The 24,783-nt window shown below is 22.5% G+C and overlaps 1 protein-coding gene across 1 annotated transcript in view; it reads right to left on the bottom strand.

Moving 5' to 3' along the window:
• Positions 1-24,202, bottom strand: part of boi (brother of ihog) — a 100,000-nt gene extending 75,798 nt beyond the window's left edge. Inside the window, exons 1-2 of the mRNA XM_065508534.1 lie at positions 24,144-24,202; positions 11,303-11,348 (exon numbers count right to left, since the gene is read on the bottom strand). The gene's annotated coding sequence lies outside the window, so the exon portion shown is untranslated. The remainder of the gene's footprint in view (positions 1-11,302; positions 11,349-24,143) is intronic.
• Between the last annotated feature and the right edge of the window lie 581 nt (positions 24,203-24,783).

The raw sequence follows: 24,783 nt of genomic DNA, 5'->3' as shown, positions 1-24,783 counted from the left end.
TTCAAAGCTTTTTTCACTTTTTCCCTTATTTATTGAGAAATACAAGTCAGACATCATTAAATAAGTTAGTTCTTTAATATTAGGAAGGTTTGGTTCATTTTCCATACTTTTTGGTTAAAAAGCTTTTGAAGCTTTTTTGGATTTTGTTTAAAATTTATATAATTTGTTGCGAAATATTTAATTTATGACTTTTTATTTAAAATCTCAAATTTCTCTTTAAAATTATGTGGTTGACATGGATTTTCCAAACTTTTGTAGAGAGCTTTTGGAGCTTTTTTTATTTTCTTTAGAATTAACATATAAGTTGTTGCGAAATACTTTAAATAGGATTTTCTATTTAAAATCAAAAATTTCTTGTTAAAATTATGAGGTTAATACAGATTTACCACACTTTTGGAGATAAAAGCTTAGGGAGCTTTTTTTATTTTTTTTTAGAATTTGTTAGAAAAAAATTGTTTTTTATATTTTCTCAAGCTTTAAATTTGATATTTTATACAAAATCATAATTTTTTAAACTTTTTAAGCAAAAAGCTTTGAAAGCTTTTTTTCAGTTTTTCTCTTATTTATTGAGAAATTCGAATTATTTTTTTGGATAAACTGATTTTTAAAGCTTCTAAATGCTTTATATTTAATTTATTATTTAAAATCACAAATTTTTAGTTTTTTGAAACAAAAAGCTTTCCGAGCTTTTTAAAAAATATTTAATTTTTCCAATTTTTTTTTCCAAATTTTGAAAAAAAAATCTATTAACTCTCATTTAACAAGTTTCTTTCGATAAATTTATGAGGTTTATATAAATTTTTTACACTTTTAGGGAGAAAAGCTTTCGGAGCTTTTTTTATTATATCTTAAATTTGTCGAAAAAATAGGTTTTTAGAGCTTCTTAAAGATTTTCATTTGATTACTTAATATTTTAAACAATTTTTTCTTGCTTTTAATTAATATCGATTGGTAAAATGTGCCCAGCTTTCACTACCATGACCTAGTGTAGGGCATATTTGCTGGAAAACAAAAAAATATTTTTGTAAACTGATACTCAAACATAAAAAAATGTGTTCGTTTTATAAATTTCTTTCCAAAGTGTGTTTTCTTTTAAAAATTCCCCCTCTTTTTTTATGTTGTTTTTTGACGTACTTCTTGTTTCATTTCAATATGGAATTTTGAAAGAAACTAAAACTTTTCTTGCCAACAAAAGGACGCGTGAGTTGTTATTTATTTATTATTATAAAGTAAAAGGGATAAAAATGAATTTTTATTGATAAAAAAAAGACTACCTAAGAAAAAGAAATGAATTATGTTAAATTGTAACTCAATATTTCTTAAACCAGATCAAATTACTTGAAATATTTTAAGAAAAAATTCAATAAAATTTGAAAAAAAATTTTGAATGTAGGATGACAACTATAACAAGTTTGTGTTAAACATTAACTATGCCATAATTTCAAATCATTATAGCAAACTAAACAACACACTCATTTTATTTGATTTGATATTTTTATGGCTTTTGTAAGTAGCACTTTGATTTGTCATAAAATTAAAACATGAAAATAAAAAATTCCAAAAAAATAAATTAAAAACCCATTAAAACATCTCAAGAGGCCAAAAAAAATGAAATAAAATAAACAACACTAGTTTACATTATCACACAACCCACGCATTTTAAACAAAAATTGCTGTGTGTTGTTTACCGAGTGTTTACTGAATCGGCATAAAAAAAATAATTTAAATAGTTTTGCTGTCATTTTTGTTTTTGAAGGGGACACAAAAAGAAATAGTAGTTTTGTTTTTAATAATTAAGACAAAATTATGGCAGCCATTGGCTTCCACAATTGGTTGAACAAAAATGTAATGGAATTTAAGATAGAAATGAAACTTTGATGCTAAAGCTTAATGAGAAAAAGCTTTTTTTTTTAAATCTCTTAATTTCCTAATGTTCTCTTTATTTTTCCAACAAAAGCTTTTTTTAATTTCTCATATTTTTATGAGAAAAAGCTTTTTTCTTTAAAATCTCTTCATTTCCTTATTTTTTCACAATTTTTTTTTAATTTCGCAATTTTTAAAATTTTTTCACCAAAAGCTTTTAAAGCTTTTTTTATTTCTGATTTAAATTACAGAGAAACCATGTTTTTGTAGTCTCTTAATAATTAAAACTATTATATTTTATAGAAATCAACAATTCAAGTCTTTTCAACCAAAAAGCTTTCAAAAGCTTTTTGTTTTTTTTTTTAAATTCTCTTCAATTTTATAGAAAAACCATAACTCAAGAGCTTCTTAATGCTTTAATTTAAATTTTTGATTTAAAAACATGAACCTAACGACTTTTAACAAAAAAGCTTTTGAAACTTTTTTTAAAAAAAACTTAAAATTTTAAGTAATTTAATAAAATTTTAACAGAAAAATCTATCAGATATTCTTAAACTCGTTTATTTTATTAAAATTATGAGGTTTTTGCTAAATTTTTTTCAGTTTTTGGCAAAAAGCTTTTGGAGCTTTTTTTATTTTTTCATAAATTTATAACAAAATTTGTGATTTTCAACTTCTTAATACTTTAAATTAGATTTTTTATTTAAAATTCTAAGTTCAAGGTATTTTATTCAAAAAAGCTTTCAAAGCTTTTTTAAAAAAATTAAAAAAAATGTGGAAAACCTTGTTTCTAAAGCTATAAAATGCTTTACAATCGATTAAACTAGCTTCTTTCAATAAAATTATGAGTTTTTTCAAAAAATTTTCTCTGTTTTTGGAAAAAAGCTTTCAGAACTTATTTTATTTTTTCATGAATTTATACAATTAAATATGTTTTTAAAGCCTGTAAATATGTTAATTAATTTTTTTTAAAAAATCTCATATTCATGGAATTTTAATACAAAAAGCTTTCAAAACTTTTTTCAAAATATTTTTAAATTTCAAAGCTTATTTCCAAATTTCAATATTAAAATATAGCAGACATTGTTAAATTAGTTTCATGCATTCAAATTATAAAGTTTTTGTTCAATTTTCTTTGTTTTTGGAAAAAAGCTTTCAGAGCTTTTTTTAAAAATATTTAAAAACTTGTGGAAAAACTCGTTTCTAAAGCTTTTAAATGCTTTAAATTCGATTAAACTAGTTTCTTTTATTAAAATTATGAAGTTTTTGCTCAATTTTCTTTGTTTTTGGAAAAAAGCTTTCAGAGCTTTTTTTACTTTTTCTTAAATTTATAACAAAAATAGTATTTTAAGGCTTCTTAATACTTTAAATTTAATTTTATTTAATTCAAGGACTTTTAATCAAAAAAGCTTTCAAGGACTTTTAATCAAAAAAGCTTTCAAAGCTTTTCTAAAAATATTCAAACATTTTGAAAGTTTTCAGTAAATTTGTGGAACAAACTTAATTCTAAGGCTTTGAAATGCTTTTAAGATCGATTAAACTAGTTTCTTGCATTAAAGTTATGAGGTTTTTGCCAAGTTTTCTAAGCTTTTGGAAAAAGCTTTCGGAGCTTTTTAATTTTTCCAGGATTTTATAAAAAGAAATATGTTTTAAAGCCTCTAGACATTTTAAATTATAATCTTTATTTAAAATCTCAAACTAATGGTCTTTTTAAAAAAAAGCTTTCAAAGCTTTTTTTAAAATTATTTAAAAATATTTCGAAAAACACGTTTCTAAAGCTTTTAAATGCTTTAAATTCAATTAAACTGGTTTCTTTTATTAAAATTATGGAGTTTTTGCTCAATTTTCTTTGTTTTTGGGAAAAAGCTTTCAGAGCTTTTTTTACTTTTCCTTAAATTTATAACAAAAATAGTGTTTTAAGGCTTTTAAATACTTTAAATCTAATTTTTATTTAAAATCCTTAATTTAAGGTATTTTAATCAAGCTTTCAAAGCTTTCAAAGCTTTTTTAAAAAATTTTTTAAAAACTTGTAGAAAAACTCGTTTCTAAAGCATAAAATGCTTTAAAACCGATTAAACTAGCTTATTTTATTAAAATTATGAGGTTTTTGCTAAAATTTCTCAGTTTTTGGAAAAAAGCTTTTGGAGCTTTTTTTACTTTTTCTTAAATTTATAACAAAAATAGTGTTTTAAGGCTGCTTAATGCTTTAAATTAAATTTTTATTTAAAATCCTTAATTCAAGGTCTTTTAATCAAAAAAGCTTTCAAAGCTTTTTTTTTAAATATTTAAAAACTTGTGGAAAAACTTGGTTGTAAAGCTTTTAAATGCTTTAAATTCAATTAAACTAGTTTCTTTCATTAAAATTATAAAGTTTTTGCTCAATTTTCTCTGTTTTTGTGAAAAAGCTTTCAGAGCTTTTTTTTACTTTTTCTTAAACTTATAACAAAAATAGTGTTTTAAGGCTGCTTAATAGTTTAAATTTAATTTTTATTTAAAATCTTTAATTCAAGGTCTTTTTATCAAAAAAGCTTTCAAAGCTTTTTTTTAAATATTTAAAAACTTGTGGAAAAATTCGTTTCTAAAGCTTTTAAATACCTTAAATTCGATTTCTTTTATTAAAATTATAAAGTTTTTGCTCAATTTTCTTTGTTTTTGGGAAAAAGCTTTCAGAGCTTTTTTTTACTTTTTCTTAAAATTATAATAAAAATAGTGTTCTAAGGCTTCTTAATACTTTAAATTAAATTTTTATTTAAAATCCTTAATTCAAGGCCTTTTAATCAAAAAAGCTTTCAAAGCTTTTTTAAAAAAATATTTAAAAACTTGTTTCTGAAGCTTTTAAATGCTTTAAATTCAATTAAACTAGTTTCTTTTATTAAAATTATGAAATTTTTGCTCAATTTTCTTTGTTTTTGGGAAAAAGCTTTCAGAGCTTTTTTTACTTTTTCTTAAATTTATAACAAAAATAGTGTTTTAAGGCTGCTTAATAGTTTAAATTTAATTTTTATTTAAAATCCTTAATTCAAGGTCTTTTAATCAAAAAAGCTTTCAAAGCTTTTTTAAAAATACTTAAAAATTTTGAATTTTTTTTTTAATTCTTTCAAAAAACTTATTTCTAAAGCTTGAAAATGCTTTAAATTCGAATTTTTATTTAAAATTTATTTATTTAAAGCCTTTTTAAACAAAAAGCTTTAAAAGCTTTTTAAAGAAAATTTAATTTTAATGAAATTTTTTAATTTTCAAGCCTATAAGAGCTTAATAAATTTGTTTAAACATATTTTAAATCTTTTTAAAGATTATTTACATATTTTTCACATTATTTAAAACGCTTTTAATAGAAAAATTTAGCATAAACAAAATGTTTATGAGTCCATCGTAAACTATGAAAAATATGAAGATAATTTTATGTAAATTTTTCAAATTCTTTAAACGTTGAAAAAAACATAAAAATTAGTATTAACATATTATTAAAACAAGAAATAATAATGATGTTTATGAAGTTGATGGACAGCTTCACCCACATTTTTGAGAGTTGAGGTTTTAAGCAACAGGTCACAGGTCTGCTACTAACACAGATGACAGTCAGCAAAATGATTTAAATTTATTTTAAAAATAGAACTGCTTTTACTTTTTTATACAATTTTCCTCTATATCACCTTTAATTTTATAATTATTCCAAAAACAAACAGCCTCAATGCATAAAAATCTATGTCAAACTAACTGAACCGGAAATTTTTATTTCTTTTTAAGAAAACCTAAACAAAATCTAAAAAAATAGCTGCTTCCAAAATAGTTTAAACTGAAACAAATTTGCAACTTGATCTTATAAATAATTACATGTATGAAAAGCCTAAAAGCTTTGTAACAAAACAACAACAAAAAATACAAAAAAAAGAAGCACATTTACCAAAAATAAAAAATTATATGCCAGCAAGGGGCCGTCTATTAAAATGCATTTGAAATGCAAGAGCAAGCAACAAAAGAAAAAAATACCAACAAACAAACAAAAATTGGAACTGTCAACATGTAGTTGAGTTTTGTGGCTCTTTTTGTTGTTGTTGGAAATCTGTCAACGTTAGCACAATTTTGTTGTAAGACGACTAATTCAAAAACAAAACAAAATTAAAATATTAGAAATGAAATAGCGAAAATATCTAGTGAAGTAGAACACAAATATGCCCTATTTCAAAATAGAATTATTTTTCAAAATCAATGAAAATTAAAAAAAAAATTTAAATTTAAATTTTTGTCACTTTTTGTGACATTTGTCATTTTGTGAAATTTTTTAGAAAATCCAAAAGAAATAAGAAAAAATATATTCATTTCTTAGTCAGACTTATAAATACTAATTAAAGAGCATAATAATCTGTTAGCATTTTTAATTTTTGTCACAATTTTGTCATTGTCACTGGTCATTTTGTTAGCTTAACATGCTACACATCGAAAAAAATATAGAAAACTATAATAATTTATAATTGCAAGATGAAAATTAAACTTTAGCATGTTGTCACTTTCTTGTCATTTGTCACTTTTTTAATTTATTTTCAATAAAACCAGGAAATGTTAATGAATTTAATGATTTTATATTATAATATTAACTTGCAAGTTAAATTAAAAATAATCCAGGCTAGTTTTTAAAATTTTGTCATACTTTTGTCACTGTCACTTGTCATTTTGCTAAATTTTCATACTAATTATTGAAAATTTGTTTAAAAGCCTTATGGTTTTATATTTGGATAATTATTAGGATTTTTTCAGGCTGTCATTTTTTTGTCACTTGTCACTTATTTTTAAATTTTCTTAAAAATTGGAAAAAATAAGAAAACTTTAAGACATGTTTATATGTTTTTATAAACTATATTTATTTGTGCTAAAAATCCTTGTCACTTTTTAAAATTTTGTCATACTTTTGTCACTGTCACTTGTCATTTTGCTAAATTTTCATACTAAATATTGAAAATTTGTTTAAAAGCCTTATGTTTTTATACTTGGATAATTATTAGGATTTTTTTTCGCTGTCACTTTTTTGTCACTTGTCACGTTTTTTAAAATTTTCTTAAAAATTAGAAAAACTAAGAAAACTTTAAGACATCTTTATATGTTTTTGTAAACTATGTATATTTGTGATAAAAATCCTATTCCCGTTTTTAAATTTTGTCATACTTTTGTCACTGTCACTTGTCATTTTGCTAAATTTTCATACTAAATATTGAAAATTTGTTTAAAAGCCTTATGGTTTTATATTTGGATAATTATTAGGATTTTTTTTACACTGTCATTTTTTTTGTCACTGTCACTATTTTTAAAATTTTCTTAAAAATTGGAAAAACTAAGAAAACTTTAAACAAAATTATATGTTTTTATAAACTATATTTATTTGTGCTAAAAATCCTTGTCACTTTTTTAAATATTGTCATAATTTTGTCACTGTCACTTGTCATTTTGCTAAATTTTCATACTTAATATTGAGAATTTGTTTATAAGCCTTATGGTTTTATATTTGGATAGTTATTAGGATTTTTTTACGCTGTCATTTTTTTGTCACTTGTCACTTTTTTTAAAATTTTCTTAAAATTTAGAAAAATTAAGAATATTTTGTTGCATGTTAATATGTTTTTATAATCTATATTTATTTGTGATAAAAATCCTTGTCACTTTTTTAAATTTTGTCATACTTTTGTCATTGTCACTTGTCATTTTGTTGAATTGCTAGGCCTAGGAATAAAAAAATTTGCTAAACCAATATTGATGTTTATTTGGAAGATTATTACTTATGTTTTTATGTTGTCACTTTTTTGTCACTTGTCATTATTTTTGAAATTTTCTTAAAATTTAGAAAAATTAAGAAAATTTTGTTGCATGTTAATAAGTTTTTATAAACTATATTTATTTGTGCTAAAAATCCTTGTCACTTTTTTAAATTCTGTCATACTTTTGTCACTGTCACTAGTCATTTTGTTGAATTGCTAGGCCTAGAAATAAAAAATTTGCTAAAACTATATTGATGTTTATTTGGATGATTATTTGTTATGTTTTCATGTTGTCAGTTTTTTGTCACTTGTCACTTTTTTTTAAATTTTCTTAAAATTTATAAAAATTAAGATAATTTTGTTGCATGTTAATATGTTTTTATAAACTATATTTATTTGTGCTAAAAATCCATGTCACTTTTTTAAATTTTGTCATAATTTTGTCACTGTCACTTATCATTTTGTTGAATTGCTAGGCCTAGGAATAAAAAAATTTGCTAAAACTATATTGATGTTTATTTGGAAGATTATTAATTATTTTTTTATGTGTCACTTTTTTGTCACTTGTCACTTTTTTTAAAATTTTCTTAAAATTTAGAAAAATTAAGAAAATTTTGTTGCATGTTAATATGTTTTTATAAACTATATTTATTTGTGCTAAAAATCCTTGTTACTTTTTTAAATTCTGTCATAATTTTGTCACTGTCACTTGTCATTTTGTTGAATTGCTAGGCCTAGGAATAAAAAAAGTTGCTAAAACAATATTAATTTTTAATTGGAAGATGATTAGTTATTTTTTTATGTTGTCACTTTTTTGTCACTTTTTTAAAAATTTTCTTAAAAATTGGAAAAATTAAGAAAACTTTAAGACATTTTTATATGTTTTTATAAACTATAATTATTTGTGCTAAAAATCCTTGTCACTTTTTTAAATTTTGTCATAATTTAGTCACTGTCACTTGTCATTTTGTCGAATTGCTAGGCCTAGGAATAAAAAAAATTGCTAAAACTATATTGATGTTTATTTGGCAGATTATTTGTTATGTTTTTATGCAGTCACTTTTTTGTCACTTGTCACTTTTTTTAAAATTTTCTTAAAAATTGGAAAAACTAAGAAAACTTTAAGACATCTTTATATGTTTTTTATAAACTATATTTATTTGTGCTAAAAATCCTTGTCACTTTTTTAAATTTTGTCATACTTTTGTCACTGTCACTTGTCATTTTGTTGAATTGCTAGGCCTAAGAATAAAAAAATTTGCTAAAACTATATTGATGTTTATTTGGAAGATTATTTGTTATGTTTTCATGTTGTCACTTTTTTGTCACTTGTCACTTTTTTTAAAATTTTCTTAAAAATTAGAAAAATTAAGAAAATTTTTTCACATCTTCATATGTTTTTATAAACTGTGTTTATTTGTGCTAAAAATCCTTGTCACTTTTTTAAATTTTGTCATAATTTTGTCACTGCCACTTGTCATTTAGTTGAATTGCTAGGCCTAGCAATAAAAAATTTGCTAAAACTATATTGATGTTTATTTGGAAGATTATTAGTTATTTTTTTAAGTTGTCACTTTTTTGACACTTATCATTTATTTTAAAATTTTCTTAAAATTTAGAAAAATGAAAAAAATTTTGTCGCATGTTAATATGTTTTTATAAACTATATTTATTTGTGATAAAAATCCTTTTCCCGTTTTTAAATTTGGTCATACTTTTGTCACTGTCACTTGTCATTTTGTTGAATTGCTAGGCCTAGGAATAAAAAAAATTGCTAAAACTATATTGATGTTTATTTGGAAGATTATCAATTATTTTTTTATGTTGTCACTTTTTTGTCACTTGTCACTTTTTTAAAATTTTCTTAAAATTTAGAAAAATTGAGAACATTTGGTTGCATGTTAATATGTTATTATAAACTATATTTATTTGTGCTAAAAATCCTTGTCACTTTTTTAAATTTTGTCATACTTTTGTCATTGTCACTTGTCATTTTGTTGAATTGCTAGGCCAAGGAATAAAAAAATTTGCTAAAACTATATTGATGTTTATTTGGAAGATTATTAGTTATGTTTTTACGCTGTCATTTTTTTGTCACTTGTCATTTATTTTTAAATTTCCTTAAAATTTAGAAAAACAAAGAAAATTTTGTTGCATGTTAATATGTTTTTATAAACTATGTTTATTTGTGCTAAAAATCCTTGTCACTTTTTTAAATTCTGTCATAATTTTGTCACTGTCACTTGTCATTTTGTTGAATTGCTAGGCCTAGCAATAAAAAATTTGCTAAAACTATATTGATGTTTATTTGGAAGATTATTAGTTATGTTTTTGTGTTGTCACTTTTTTGTCACTTGTCATTTATTTTTAAATTTTCTTAAAATTTAGAAAAATTAATAAAATTTTGTTGCATGTTAATATGTTTTTATAAACTATATTTATTTGTGCTAAAAATCCTTGTCACTTTTTTAAATTCTGTCATAATTTTGTCACTGTCACTTGTCATTTTGTTGAATTGCTAGGCCTAGGAATAAAAAAATTTGCTAAAACTATATTGATGTTTATTTGGAAGATTATTAGTTATTTTTTTATGTTGTCACTTTTTTGTCACTTGTCATTTAAAAAAAAAAAAAAAATTAAATTTTAAAAATTTAAAAAAAATTTTGGTTTTTTATATATTTTCCTAACCAGCGTTTAATTGTCTAATAAAATCTGTGTGACTTTTATTATTCTGTCATAATTTTGTCATTGTCACTTGTCATTTTTGTAAATTTATTAAATTTAAATTGAAGAAATATTTGAAATATCTAGAGATTTTTATTTGCAGGAATATTAGTTACGTTTTATAGGATGTTTCTTATTATTTTGTTTATTTTTATGCCTTATTATTTATAGTGTAGGGCATTGCTTTGCATTTATATGCCTGAGTTGAAATATCGGATGCATTACTTTGTTTTTTTATGCATTTATTTTTTTTAGAGACTTACATATATAAAAAAATTAAGTGACTGGCGTCTTAAATTTTATATATTTATAAATATGAACAGCAGACATATACACTTTATTCTATAAAAAGACAGCTGATCAGTTTATGTTTTAGATGGTCTATTAAATTTTGGTAGTTTTTTTATATGATTTCCGTTAGCTCAGGTGTCAGTAAATATCTTTCATATTTTCATATTTTTAAATGTAGAAAAATATTAATGTGGGTTTTCTAGTGTTATTGTTGTTAACACCTCCAAAAAAATATTTTTGTGTTATTTGTAGGGGGATTAGTTTGAAAATTTAATAATTTTTTTTTTTGCTGCAGTTTTTTCAACCCACTTTCTTCCGCTGCGTTGTCTTGAGTAATTTTGCATAAAATTGTAATAAGCCAAAACAAAATCTGATCGAATTCTTTATTTATTTTGAAATGAATTTAGTGTTTAGTTGGTGGGTGTTTTTAAAATGGTAATTTGCTGGTTGGTTTCTTTGCTTCATAAAATTTAATGAAAATTTTTGATCTCGATTTTTTTTTGCTTCAATATTTTGGAAAATGTTTAATTTATTAGTTTTAAAGCTAAATAAATCGTTAGATTAATGATGTAGGCTTTATTTGGTTGAATTAAATTTAAATCAAATCATTAAACTTTAAACAATTTCAAGCAATGTAGCTGGAACATAGAGAAATCAAAACTATTTCAAAAACTTACCTCTACTGTGTTAACATTTTTCCAAAAGTCATTAATGGCATTTTAGCTGCAAGAAAACAAATAAATTTATTATTTTTCTATAACAATAGAAATTCCTTTTAAACAAAAATTCGCTTATTTAAATATATTACTAAGAAAACCACTAACAAAACTACCTGACTTAAATGTATTTTTAGTTTAAAATATGCCGACAATGTTGTCAACACAAGAAATAAGTCTTTGGTTTTAAACATTTATAAAATGTTTGTATACAAACATGTTTAAGCGCCTTAAGATTTTTTTCTTAAACACCCAAAAAAATTGTCTTAAATGTAGCAAATTCCTTATTTAGCAAACAATGGTTTTAAAATTCCGGCTCTTTGCCTTTGTCTCAGACGCATAATTTAATAAGATTTAAATTGGCTGTTAAAAAAATACTCAAACAAAATATAAACTAAAATATTTTCACATATATTTATGCTAAATAAAAGCTAAATAAAGATGGATAAAAATTGTCAATTTGATTTGATAAAAATTCAAAATTAAACAATTGTCATAATTTTGTCATTGTCATCACATATTCTAAAGAATTTCTTATTGAAAATAAGCAAAATAAATTAATTTTTTACCATCAAACTTAAAAAAAAAAAATTTTTTTCCTCAAATATCTTGATCACTTTTTCTTAATATTTGTATTAAAACGTTAATTTTTTTAAATTCTTTTACACATTTTAAATATAAAACATTTATAGAATTTAAATAGACCAGTTAAATCATTAAAATTGTAATTTTTAAAAAATTTGTTTGGAGGCGTATGATTAATATTAATTCGGCAGTAGTTTAAGGAAATTGCTCATAACTTTTTTAATTTTTAAAGGATTAGTAAAATTTAAAAGGATTTGTTAACATAACTCTCAAGTGAATTAATATATTTAGACTAAAATTATATTTCAAGATTTTGGTAAAACAAATTTTAATTTTTAATATGAAAATTAAAAAAATATTTTTTTATTTTCTAAATATTTTTATTTAAATAATAATATTTAGTAAGGCTTTCATTGATTTTATATATAAAATCAATAAATTTTTAATTTAAGCGTGTTAAATGTTTAAAATTATCATTTTTAAAAATTTTGTTTGGAGGCGTATGATTGATATTAATTCCGGAGTAGTTTAAGGAAATTGCTCATAACTTTTTTAAATTTTAAAGGATTAGTAAAATTTAAAAGGCTTTCTTTGCACAACTCTTAAGCGTTTTAATATGTAAAGACTTAAATTATTTTTAATCATTTTGGTAAAACAAATTTTTATTTTAAATATGAAAATTAAAAAAAATCTTTTTTTATTTTCAAAATATTTTTATTTAAATAATAACATTTAGCAAGGTTTTCATTGATTTTATATATAAAATCATTAAATTTTTAATTTAATCTTGTTAAATGTTTAAAATTGTCATTTTTAAAAATTTTGTTTGAAGGCGTATGATTAATATTAATTCAGCAGTAGTTTGACAAAATTGCTCATAACTTTTTTAATTTTTAAAGGATTAGTAAAATTTAAAAGAATTTGTTAACATAACTCTCAAGTGAATTAATATATTTAGACTAAAATTATATTTCAACATTTTGGTAAAACAAATTTTTATTTTAAATATGAAAATTAAAAAAATATATTTTTTATTTTCTAAATATTTTTATTTAAATAATAATTTTTAGTAAAAGCTTCATTGATTTTATATATAAAATCATGCAGTTTTTTAAATTAGCTGGTTAAATGCTTAAAATTGTAATTTTTAAAAATTTTGTTTGGAGGCGTATGATTGATATTAATTCAGCAGTAGTTTGATAAAATTGCTCATAACTTTTATGGTTTTTGAAGGATTAGTAAAATTTAAAAGGATTTGTTAACATAACTCTCAAGTGAATTAATATATTTAGACTAAAATTATATTTTAACATTTTGGTAAAACAAATTTTAATTTTAAATATGAAAATTAAAAAAAATATTTTTTTATTTTCTAAATATTTTTATTTAAATAATAATGTTTAGTAAAGTTTTTCTTCATTTTATATAGAAAATCATTCAATTTTCAAAATTATTTGGTTAAATTTTGAAAATTGTAATTTTTTAAAAAAAAGTTATAGGGCGTATGATTGATATTAATTCGGCAGTAGTTTAAGGAAATTGCTCATAACTTTTTTAATTTTTGAACGATTTGTAAAATTTAAAAGAATTTCTTTGCACAATTTTTAAGCGTTTTAATAGGTAAAGACTAAAATTATTTTTAATCATTTTGGTAAAACAAATTTTTATTTTAAACATGAAAATTAAAAAAATATTTTTTTTATTTTCTAAATATTTTTATTTAAATAATAATTTTTAGTAAGGTTTTCATTGATTTTAAATATAAAATCATTCAGTTTTCAAAATTATTTGGTTAAATAATTTTAGTTTAGACTAAAATTATATTTCAAGATTTTGGTAAAACAAATTTTAATTTTTAATATGAAAATTAAAAAAATATTTTTTTATTTTCTAAATATTTTTATTTAAATAATAATATTTAGTAAGGCTTTCATTGATTTTATATATAAAATCAATAAATTTTTAATTTAAGCGTGTTAAATGTTTAAAATTATCATTTTTAAAAATTTTGTTTGGAGGCGTATGATTGATATTAATTCCGGAGTAGTTTAAGGAAATTGCTCATAACTTTTTTAAATTTTAAAGGATTAGTAAAATTTAAAAGGCTTTCTTTGCACAACTCTTAAGCGTTTTAATATGTAAAGACTTAAATTATTTTTAATCATTTTGGTAAAACAAATTTTTATTTTAAATATGAAAATTAAAAAAAATCTTTTTTTATTTTCAAAATATTTTTATTTAAATAATAACATTTAGCAAGGTTTTCATTGATTTTATATATAAAATCATTAAATTTTTAATTTAATCTTGTTAAATGTTTAAAATTGTCATTTTTAAAAATTTTGTTTGAAGGCGTATGATTAATATTAATTCAGCAGTAGTTTGACAAAATTGCTCATAACTTTTTTAATTTTTAAAGGATTAGTAAAATTTAAAAGAATTTGTTAACATAACTCTCAAGTGAATTAATATATTTAGACTAAAATTATATTTCAACATTTTGGTAAAACAAATTTTTATTTTAAATATGAAAATTAAAAAAATATATTTTTTATTTTCTAAATATTTTTATTTAAATAATAATTTTTAGTAAAAGCTTCATTGATTTTATATATAAAATCATGCAGTTTTTAAAATTAGCTGGTTAAATGCTTAAAATTGTAATTTTTAAAAATTTTGTTTGGAGGCGTATGATTGATATTAATTCAGCAGTAGTTTGATAAAATTGCTCATAACTTTTATGGTTTTTGAAGGATTAGTAAAATTTAAAAGGATTTGTTAACATAACTCTCAAGTGAATTAATATATTTAGACTAAAATTATATTTTAACATTTTGGTAAAACAAATTTTAATTTTAAATATGAAAATTAAAAAAAATATTTTTTTATTTTCTAAATATTTTTATTTAAATAATAATGTTTAGTAAAGTTTTTCTTCATTTTATATAGAAAATCATTCAATTTTCAAAATTATTTGGTTAAATTTTGAAAATTGTAATTTTTTAAAAAAAAGTTATAGGGCGTATGATTGATATTAATTCGGCAGTAGTTTAAGGAAATTGCTCATAACTTTTTTAATTTTTGAACGATTTGTAAAATTTAAAAGAATTTCTTTGCACAATTTTTAAGCGTTTTAATAGGTAAAGACTAAAATTATTTTTAATCATTTTGGTAAAACAAATTTTTATTTTAAACATGAAAATTAAAAAAATATTTTTTTTATTTTCTAAATATTTTTATTTAAATAATAATTTTTAGTAAGGTTTTCATTGATTTTAAATATAAAATCATTCAGTTTTCAAAATTATTTGGTTAAATGTTGAAAATTGTCATTTTTAAAAAAAAATTTGGAGGCGTATGATTAATATTAATTCGGCAGTAGTTTAAGAAAATTGCTTATAACTTTTTTAATTTTTGAAGGATTAGTAAAATTTAAAAGGATTTCTTTGCACAACTTTTAAACGTTTTAATATGTAAAGACTAAAATTATTTTTAATCATTTTGGTAAAACAAATTTTAATTTTAAATATGAAAATTAAAAAAATATTTTTTTTATTTTCTAAATATTTTTATTTAAATAATAATATTTAGTAAGGTTTTCATTGATTTTAAATATAAAATCATTAAATTTTTAATTTCAGCGTGTTAAATGCTTAAAATTGTAATTTTTAAAAATTTTGTTTGGAGGCGTATGATTGATATTAATTCGGCAGTAGTTTAAGGAAATTGCTCATAACTTTTTTAATTTTTGAAGGATTAGTAAAATTTAAAGGGATTTCTTTGCATAACTTTTAAGCGTTTTAATAGGTAAAGACTAAAATTATTTTTAATCATTATGGTAAAACAAATTTTTCTTTTAAATATGAAAATTAAAAAAATATTTTTTTTATTTTCAAAATATTTTTATTTAAATAATAATTTTTAGTAATGTTTTCTTTCATTTTATATATAAAATCATGCAGTTTTTAATTTAAGCTTGTTAAATGATTAAAATTGTAATTTTTAAAAATTTTGTTTGGAGGCGTATGATTGATATTAATTCGGAGGTTGTGGAGAGAAATAAATCATAACTTTTTTGTTTTTTAAAATATTAGAAAAATTCAAGAGGCCATAGAAACTAGACATTTAAGGCTTTAATAGGAAATATGTTTTAAAAATACGAGATATTTTTAAAACTAAAAAATTTGTTAAAGAAAATTTAAAAAAAAATTAGTTAAAATTTTTTTTTACATTTTTTTAGCTTAATTGTAATAAAATGTTTAGAATTTGAAATATTTAGTATATTTTTCGATTGCTAAAACTAAATCATTTGAATTTTATTGGGTTCTTTTATTAATATTTTAATTTCCCTGCATTTGTAGGATTTTTGTTTTAAATTTTTTTAAAATTGCTCTTAATCAAGAATTAAAATAAACTGCTCATGGTCTATAAACGCAATTAACAGCACATGTGCAGTGAGCTGCTTAAACTAGTGGCTAAATGAATGACTAAATTATATTAAATGTTGCGAATGAATGACTGACGACTGACTCGCAGCCGTCTACAAATTACAACAATTATATTTACAAAAAAAAAAAAGAAACCAAAACGACTACAATAAATTGCAACACAAAAAAAAACAAAACGTCATAAAAGCACGCGTTATGAATTTACACTCTAAACAGTTGGAGTTATGAAATGAAATTCCAAAGAAATCATTACAGTGCTTAACAAAAATAAATATACACAAACAAAAACAATTTGAAATGAAAACGAGCTACAAAAATCATGTTTAACTAGCTAAAGCTTTAAAAACATTTTCTATAAAAAGCTTCAGTTTAATTTTTTCATAGTGTTGGCTTACTTTTCTGGTGCACTGTTCAGTTAACCTCCTATTTGTTTACATTTCTGGTGAATTTTATGTTGCCTGCTTATTTTATGATTTTATGCAAATTCTGTTCTTTTTTTCTCTCTCTCTCTCCTTCTCTAAATCAATGAGATTTTTATGTTCATAAATACTTGTGGTGGCTTTTTTTTATTATTTAGAAACATGTGTTAAGTAAATATTTATTGCATAATTTTCTTAGTAATTGTAATTTACAATAACACTACTTTACATTACATTACACTTCACTAAATCGTAATATGTTCTCCTCTATTAATTCTATGTAAAATTAAACTTCTAGAAAGTTAAAACTTCTATGTGAAAATATGTGGTGTTTAGTTAGAGTTCTTAATAAAATTATTTAATATTTCCTGCCTCCAAGACACACACACACAATAAACACACTCACTCCAATTATTTGTAATAATCTTAATAATAAAACCTTGTAAAGTGATCGCAGTTTGTGGTTGCTAATTGAAGAGGGAAATGCTAAAGATTTCAAGTATCAAGTTTATTAATTTGAGTGGTTGTTAAGGCATTTAATTTAATTCAATTAGCCTGGGAATTTTTTTTTAAAGCCTTTACAAGTGTCAGTAAATTTCTGTTGAGCACTGTAAAGTTTTAGGAATTTTTTTGAGAATTTTGTTGTCACCATGTCATTAAAGGCGTTGATTGATTAAAATTAATGACTTTAGCTGGTTGACAACACTATATGAGGCATACAAATTTAATAAATTGAAGGAGGATCAGCAAGAAAATTAAATAAAATGCGAAACAAAAGAAATAAACATACAAAACTTGAGCAAATCCTCAATAGATCATGATCAGTTTATGAAAAAAATTTTAATCTGTTTGTGATCACACTTTAAGATCACTTTTATAACAGCTCTTGATCAATTCTAGAATAATTTTTGATCAATTCTTGATCAGTTAATGATCTTGTCATAATTGATCCTTGATAAATTTCTAAACTATTCTTGATCGCTTCTTCGTTAACTTCTTAATTAATTTCAAATTTAACTTTAAATCCTTAACAAATCTTAAACAAATCCTGAACAGATCATGATCATTTCATAAAAAAAATTTTAATCAGTTTGTGATCACACTTCAAGATCACTTTTATAACAGCTCTTGATCAATTCTATAGTAATTTATGATCAAATCTTGATCAGTTACTGATCTTGTCATAATTGATCCTTGATAAATTTCTAAACTATTCCTGATCGATTCTTCATCATTGCGTAGACAATTTTTTAATAGATCAGATCTAGAATTATATGTAATTAGTCTAAATTTGTTATTTATCAATTTGTGATCAGTTATTGGGTAAGTTCCTGATTCGATCTTGATCAATTCGCGATAACTCCTTCATTCTATTAAAATTTAACTTTAAATCCTTAACAAATCTTAAATAATTCCTAAACAGATCATAATCAGTTCATAAAAAAAATTTTAATCAGTTTGTGATCACACTTCAAGATCACTTTTATAACAGCTCTTGATCAATTCTATAGTAATTTTTGATCAATTCTTGATCAATTACTGATCTTGTCATAATTGATCCTTGATAAATTTCTAAACTATTCTTGATCGATTCTTCATAATTTTTTAGTAAATTTTTGAATAGATCAGATCCTGAATTAATTGTAATTTATCTAAATTTGTGATTTATCAATTTGTGATCAGTTCTTGGTAAGATCGCGATCAGTTCCTGATCAATTCTCGATATCTCCTTTTTGTCTACTCTTGATAAATTCTTGATCAGTTACTGATCATTTCGTGATTGATCCTCCATAAATTGCTGATCTATTCTTGATAAATTTTTCTTCTTATTTGTAATTAGCTATTAATGACTTTGAGATCAGTTCTTAGTAAGTTCAAGATCAGATCTTGATCAATTCTCGATTACTCCTTAATTCTGTTCACTTGCTTAAAATCTTATGCAATTCCTCAACTGATCTTGATTACAGAGAGAACAGAACTAGAACAGAACTAGAACAGAACTAGAACAGAACTAGAACAGAACTAGAACAGAACTAGAACAGAACTAGAACAGAACTAGAACAGAACTAGAACAGAACTAGAACAGAACTAGAACAGAACTAGAACAGAACTAGAACAGAACTAGAACAGAACTAGAACAGAACTAGAACAGAACTAGAACAGAACTAGAACAGAACTAGAACAGAACTAGAACTAGAACTAGAACAGAACTAGAACAGAACTAGAACAGAACTAGAACAGAACTAGAACAGAACTAGAACAGAACTAGAAAAGAACTAGAACAGAACTAGAACAGAACTAGAACAGAACTAGAATTAGTTCTCAAAATTGTTAGAATTTCATTAATTTTCCTTTGCCAGTGTGAACATATTTTCATAATTTTTTACCTCGTTTTTTGCTAAACTTGTGGTTACAGTTTATTATTATTGCTTTTTTTGCTCTCTGCTAGTGCTTGTGCATTTTGTGGCTGCCACACAATTCACAATTGCATTTCCGTGTTGCAAGCAACCACAAGAAACCACATAATTAGACACACACATTGTATTAGAATCAAAATCAAAAGTTACAATGGAATTTCTATTGTTATTTCAATTTCCAGCAAACTAAATATTAAGTTTTCCGTTAAACCGTTAAAATATGAAAAGAAAGAAATGTTGCACACAAAGTTATTTGCATTTTTAATCAGGTCTAAGTGGAAAAAAGTGGCTGAGGAATTTTCACTAGATGAACAATTGTAAAGAAAATAGAGGCTGATTTTAAAGTGCAGCTGGGAAATATAGATGAGAATTGGATAGTTTAAATTGTGGGTAAAAAGAAAAGCGAGGAATTTGTGTATAAAATGTAAACCAAGGAAAAAAATTTTAGGAAAATTTCCATAAATAATGAGAGAAAATGGGGAAAAGCTTTTCAATTTCTAGGCTTGTGTAAAGAGTTTGTTAGTGATATAATAGATGTTTATGAACTGAACTTGAATTTATTATGACAAAGAATCCAAAAAAGACAATTATTTTAAGGAGAATTTTAAGCCTCTGAAACCCACACATTTTTTGTTGGTTTGTTGAAGAAGGGCGTCTGTCCCCTTTAGCCTCCTGACAATTTTATTTATGATGGCAAAACGTAGCACACAAAAATGCATACTTGACACTATCTCAAGTGTCGCTTTTTGAAATCTTAAAATCGAAAGAAAAACAAAACCTTTAGCTCTAGACAGAAACACACACAAAAAGCCCCCCTTTTTTTAGTTTGTAAGAAACCCATGGGAATATTTTGTTCATTATGATGATAATGACGATCATTGGAATACTTCTTTTGTAATGGTCTTTTCAAACCAAAGACAAACCCAAAGACAATGTGTGTTAAAAAACCATTAAAGGTTTTTTTTCAGTTTCCTCAAAGAATTCTGGCCCAGGAAAATTATAACAAACTTTTTAGAAACCAGAAATCCATAGGCTCATACTTCTGAGCTAAGAAAACAAACAAAAAATGCAAGTAATAATCATAAAATTTCCAGAAAAAAAAATAAACACAAAGTTTTATTGTCTGACTGAACTGGCAAAGAACAAGAAACGGCCAAGACAATCATGGTCATACCATCATCATCACAAAGGTAAGAGAACTCATACATTTTATTTTATTTTGAGTTTACGTGTTGCTTAACACAACCCACGCACTTCTACGCTGGTGATCAAGCAACAGAACAGAGAGCAAAGACCACAATTGTCTTTCCCTTTAAAATAAAATGTTCTTATCCTCACGAGATTATAATAAGCAACACCTACATTTTAAAATGCCATCAGCCAGCCATCGGCCCAGGAGTATTGATATTAATACTTACGACCTACAATTCTTTCTTCAGTTAAACCACTTCATGTACAAACATATAGTTGAATGTGTCAACACCTCAGCATAATATGGCTGGAAATTTATTTAACCTTTGCAACTAATAAAGATCAATTGATTATTGACAAAATAAAATCGATATACAGTGTAATAAAAATAAAATGAAATAACGTTAACTTCAGTTTCCTAAAAAAGCTTAATTTAAGCATAATAACAGGATTTTAAGAAATTTTCGCATTGCCAACTTTTTTAAAAACTAACAGAAAATTGCTTAAAAATAATATAATAAAAGAACTTAATTGAAATGCATTAATTTGAGTATAATATTGAAATTTTTGGAAAATTTTCGCATTGCCAACTACAATAAAAATTTGAGAAAAAGCGTAAAATACATTAACAAATTATATAAAATAATACAAAATGTCTTCTAAATGAAAAATCCTATAATTTGAATATAATATTAACATATTTGAAAATTTACGCATTGCCAACCAAAATAAAAATTTTACAAAAACACTAAAATAATTTTAAAAAAATTATTTAGAATAACATAAATTCTCTGCTAAATGAAAAATCCTATAATTTGAATATAATATAAACATATTTGAAAATTTTCGCATTGCCAACCAAAATAAAAATTTTACAAAAACACTAAAATAATTTAAAAAATAGTTTCAAATAATATAAAATGTCTGCTAAATGAAAAATTCTATAATTTGAATATAATATAAACATATTTGAAAATTTTCGCATTGCCAACAAAAATAAAAATTTTACAAAAACACTAAAACAATTTAAAAAAATGGCTTAAAATAATATAAAATGTCTGCTAAATAAAAATTCCTATAATTTGAATATAATATAAATATATTTGGAAATTTTCGCATTGCCAATCAAAATAAAAATTGGTTAAAAACACTAAAATTATTTTTAAAATAATGTTTCAAATAATATAAAATGTCTGCTAAATAAATGTCTGCTTAATTATAATATTGAAATTTTTCGGATTGCCAACTAAAATAAAAATTTTACAAAAACACTAAAATAATTTAAAAAAATGGTTTAGAATAACATAAATTCTCTGCTAAATGAAAAATCCCATAATTTGAATATAATATAAATATATTTGGAAATTTTCGCATTGCCAACTAAAATAAAAATTTGTTAAAAACACTAAAATAATTTCAAAAAATAGTTTAGAATAACATAAATTCTCTGCTAAATAATAAATCCTATCATTTAATTATAATATTGAAATTTTTGGAAATTTTTCGCATTGCCAACTAATATAAAAATTCTACAAAAACACTTAAATAAATAAAAAAAATAATTTAAAATAATGTAAAATATCTGATAAATAAGAATCCCATAATTTGAATATAATACAAACATATTTGAAAATTTTCGCATTGCCAACTATAACAAAATGACAAATACATCATTGAACATGTGATGAACATAATAACAAATTAATACTTCATATAAATTTACTAAAATTTTAGCAAATTTACCACTTTTAAAAATTTGTCGCATTGCCAACTACTTTTAAAAAATGGCTAGGGATATCTAAAAGCTAATGAACATATTGGGAATTTAATAAAAATCCTTAAATTTGAGTAAAATATTTCAAGTTTAAGATTTTTTTCGCATTGCCAACTAAAATAAAATATTGGAAAAAATGCCTTAAATATATTAATAATCTACTTAAACTAATAACAAATTAATACTTAATAAAAATTCTGGCAATTCAAAAGTAATATTGGAAGTTTTAAAATTATTTGCATTGCCAACTATTTTAAAAAAAATTGCTAAAAATTCCTGAAATCCAACAAAAATATTGGAAATTGCATAATTAATAAAAATCTTTAAATTTGAGTATAATATTTCAAGTTCAGGATTTTTTCGCATTGCCAACTAAATTAAAATATTAGAGAAAATGCCTTAAATATATAAATAAACTGCTTAAAATGATAACATATTAATATCTAATGAAAATTCAGGCAATTTAAAGGTAATATTGGCCGTTTTTAAATTTTTTGCATTGCCAACTATTTTAAAAAAATGCTAAAAATTCCTGAAATCCAATTTAAATATTGGAAATTTAATACTTAATAAAAATCCTTAAATTTGAGTATAATATTTCAGGTTTAGGATTTTTTCGCATTGCCAACTAAATTAAAATATTAGAGAAAATGCCTTAAATATATAAATAAACTGCTTAAAATGATAACATATTAATATCAAATGAAAATTCAGGCAATTCAAAGGTAATATTAGCCGTTTTTAAATTTTTCGCATTGCCAACAACTTTAAAAAATGGCTAAAAATACCTGAAACCCAATAAAAATATTGGAAATCAAATATTTAATAAAAATTCTTAAATTTTAGTATAGTATTTCAGGTTTACGATTTCTTTCGCATTGCCAACTAAAATCAAATTTAAAAATTTTCAAATAATATGTTGAAAACCTAACTAAAATAATATCTTATTAATATTTAATGAAAATTCGGGCAATTTGAGAGTAATATTGGCACCTTTTAAATTTTTCGCATTGCCAACTATTTTAAGAAATGGATAAAAAATACGTAAAATAGTGTAAATTTAATATATAATAAAAATCCTTAAATTTAAGTATAATATTTCAAGTTTAGGATTTTTTGGCATTGCCAACTAGAATAAAATCTTGGAGAAAATGCCCTAAATATATAAATAAACTCCTTAAAATAATAACAAATTAATGCCTAATGAAAATTCCGGCAATTTGAGAGTAATATTGGCAATTTTTAAATTTTTGGCATTGCCAACTATTTTAAAAAATGGCAAAAAAATCCTAAAATCCAATAAAAATATTGGAAATTTAATATTTAATAAAAATCCTTAAATTTGAGTAAAATATTTCAAGTTTTTTTAGTCTTTTAAATATGTAAAATCATACATAAAGAAATTAAAAAAAAAATATCGGAACAGGTGGAAACACTTTTCGAAAAATTTAAGGAACACTTTCTGAAATTTTTTTTTAAGAAAATTCTAATTAAACACTATATTTTTATTATTTATCACAAAATGCTACAATTTGAGTATAATATCGAGATTTTAAAAATTTTCGCATTGCCAACTTTTCTTTAAAATAAGCTAAAACTTGTAATAGACTTCAAAAAATAACTTAAACTAATAAGAATAGTATTTCAAACAACAAAATGTGCCAAAACAGATATAAATAAAGAAATTTAAAAAAATAAATGATAAAGGTTGGCAACATTTTTTTAAATTTTTTATCAAAACTAGGATTAAAAAATATATTTTTACTTAGTTATCACTAAATGCTACAATTTGAGTATAATATTGAGATTTTAAAAATTTTCGCATTGCCAATCAAATTTTAAAAATTTCATATTTATTTAAAAAAAATTCAAAATTACTAAATAATGAAACTTGCTTTAACAGCATGCAGAAACCCTATAAAAGTGGGAAAATATTGATATTTGGAAATTTTCGCATTGCCAACTTACCTAGATAACAGGAAATTAGGGCTGTAGGATGAAGCTAAATCTGGATTGTAGGTTGAAGCTGGAAGAAAAACAAAAATTGTGGTTAAAAATAATCATGATTTATGTAAAAAAAGCAATTAATAGAAATAAAATTTTCAAAATTTAGGGAAATACATGCATATTTTATTAACGATTTATTTGATTTTTTTTATTTTTATATAAGAAAACGTGGGAAATTTGTAGCTTTAAATTGAATTTTCATTTAACATTTTGTAGTCTTAGCTTGAAGCTAAATTTTTTTTCGATTTTCTAACAATTGTGGGGTGTTGTTTTTTCGCTTCATTTATTTGAATAGTTTTGTGTAAAAGATACAAATACATAAATTATCTCTTTGGGGTTTTCCCAAATATGCTTTAAAACCAAATAAATAAATAGACAATAGAGCAATTGTTTATTTGTGGCGGTTTAATTAGTTTCAATATTGTTCAAAGGCGTTGCTTGTGTAAATAATGATTAAAAATCGTTTAAAATGTTTGTGGTGGGAAACAACAATGAACAAAATATGTAATCATTAAGTAAATAATTGCTTAAATTGTTAATTGTTTTTCATATTTACTTAACAATGTTTATTTTTAAATTTAGCAATTACGTTAAAAGATAA

The sequence above is a fragment of the Calliphora vicina genome, chromosome 4, assembly GCF_958450345.1.
Source record: "Calliphora vicina chromosome 4, idCalVici1.1, whole genome shotgun sequence".
Taxonomy (NCBI): domain Eukaryota; kingdom Metazoa; phylum Arthropoda; class Insecta; order Diptera; family Calliphoridae; genus Calliphora; species Calliphora vicina.
The sequence above is the reverse complement of the archived record's forward strand: the minus strand, read 5'-3'. Positions and strand labels throughout refer to the sequence as shown.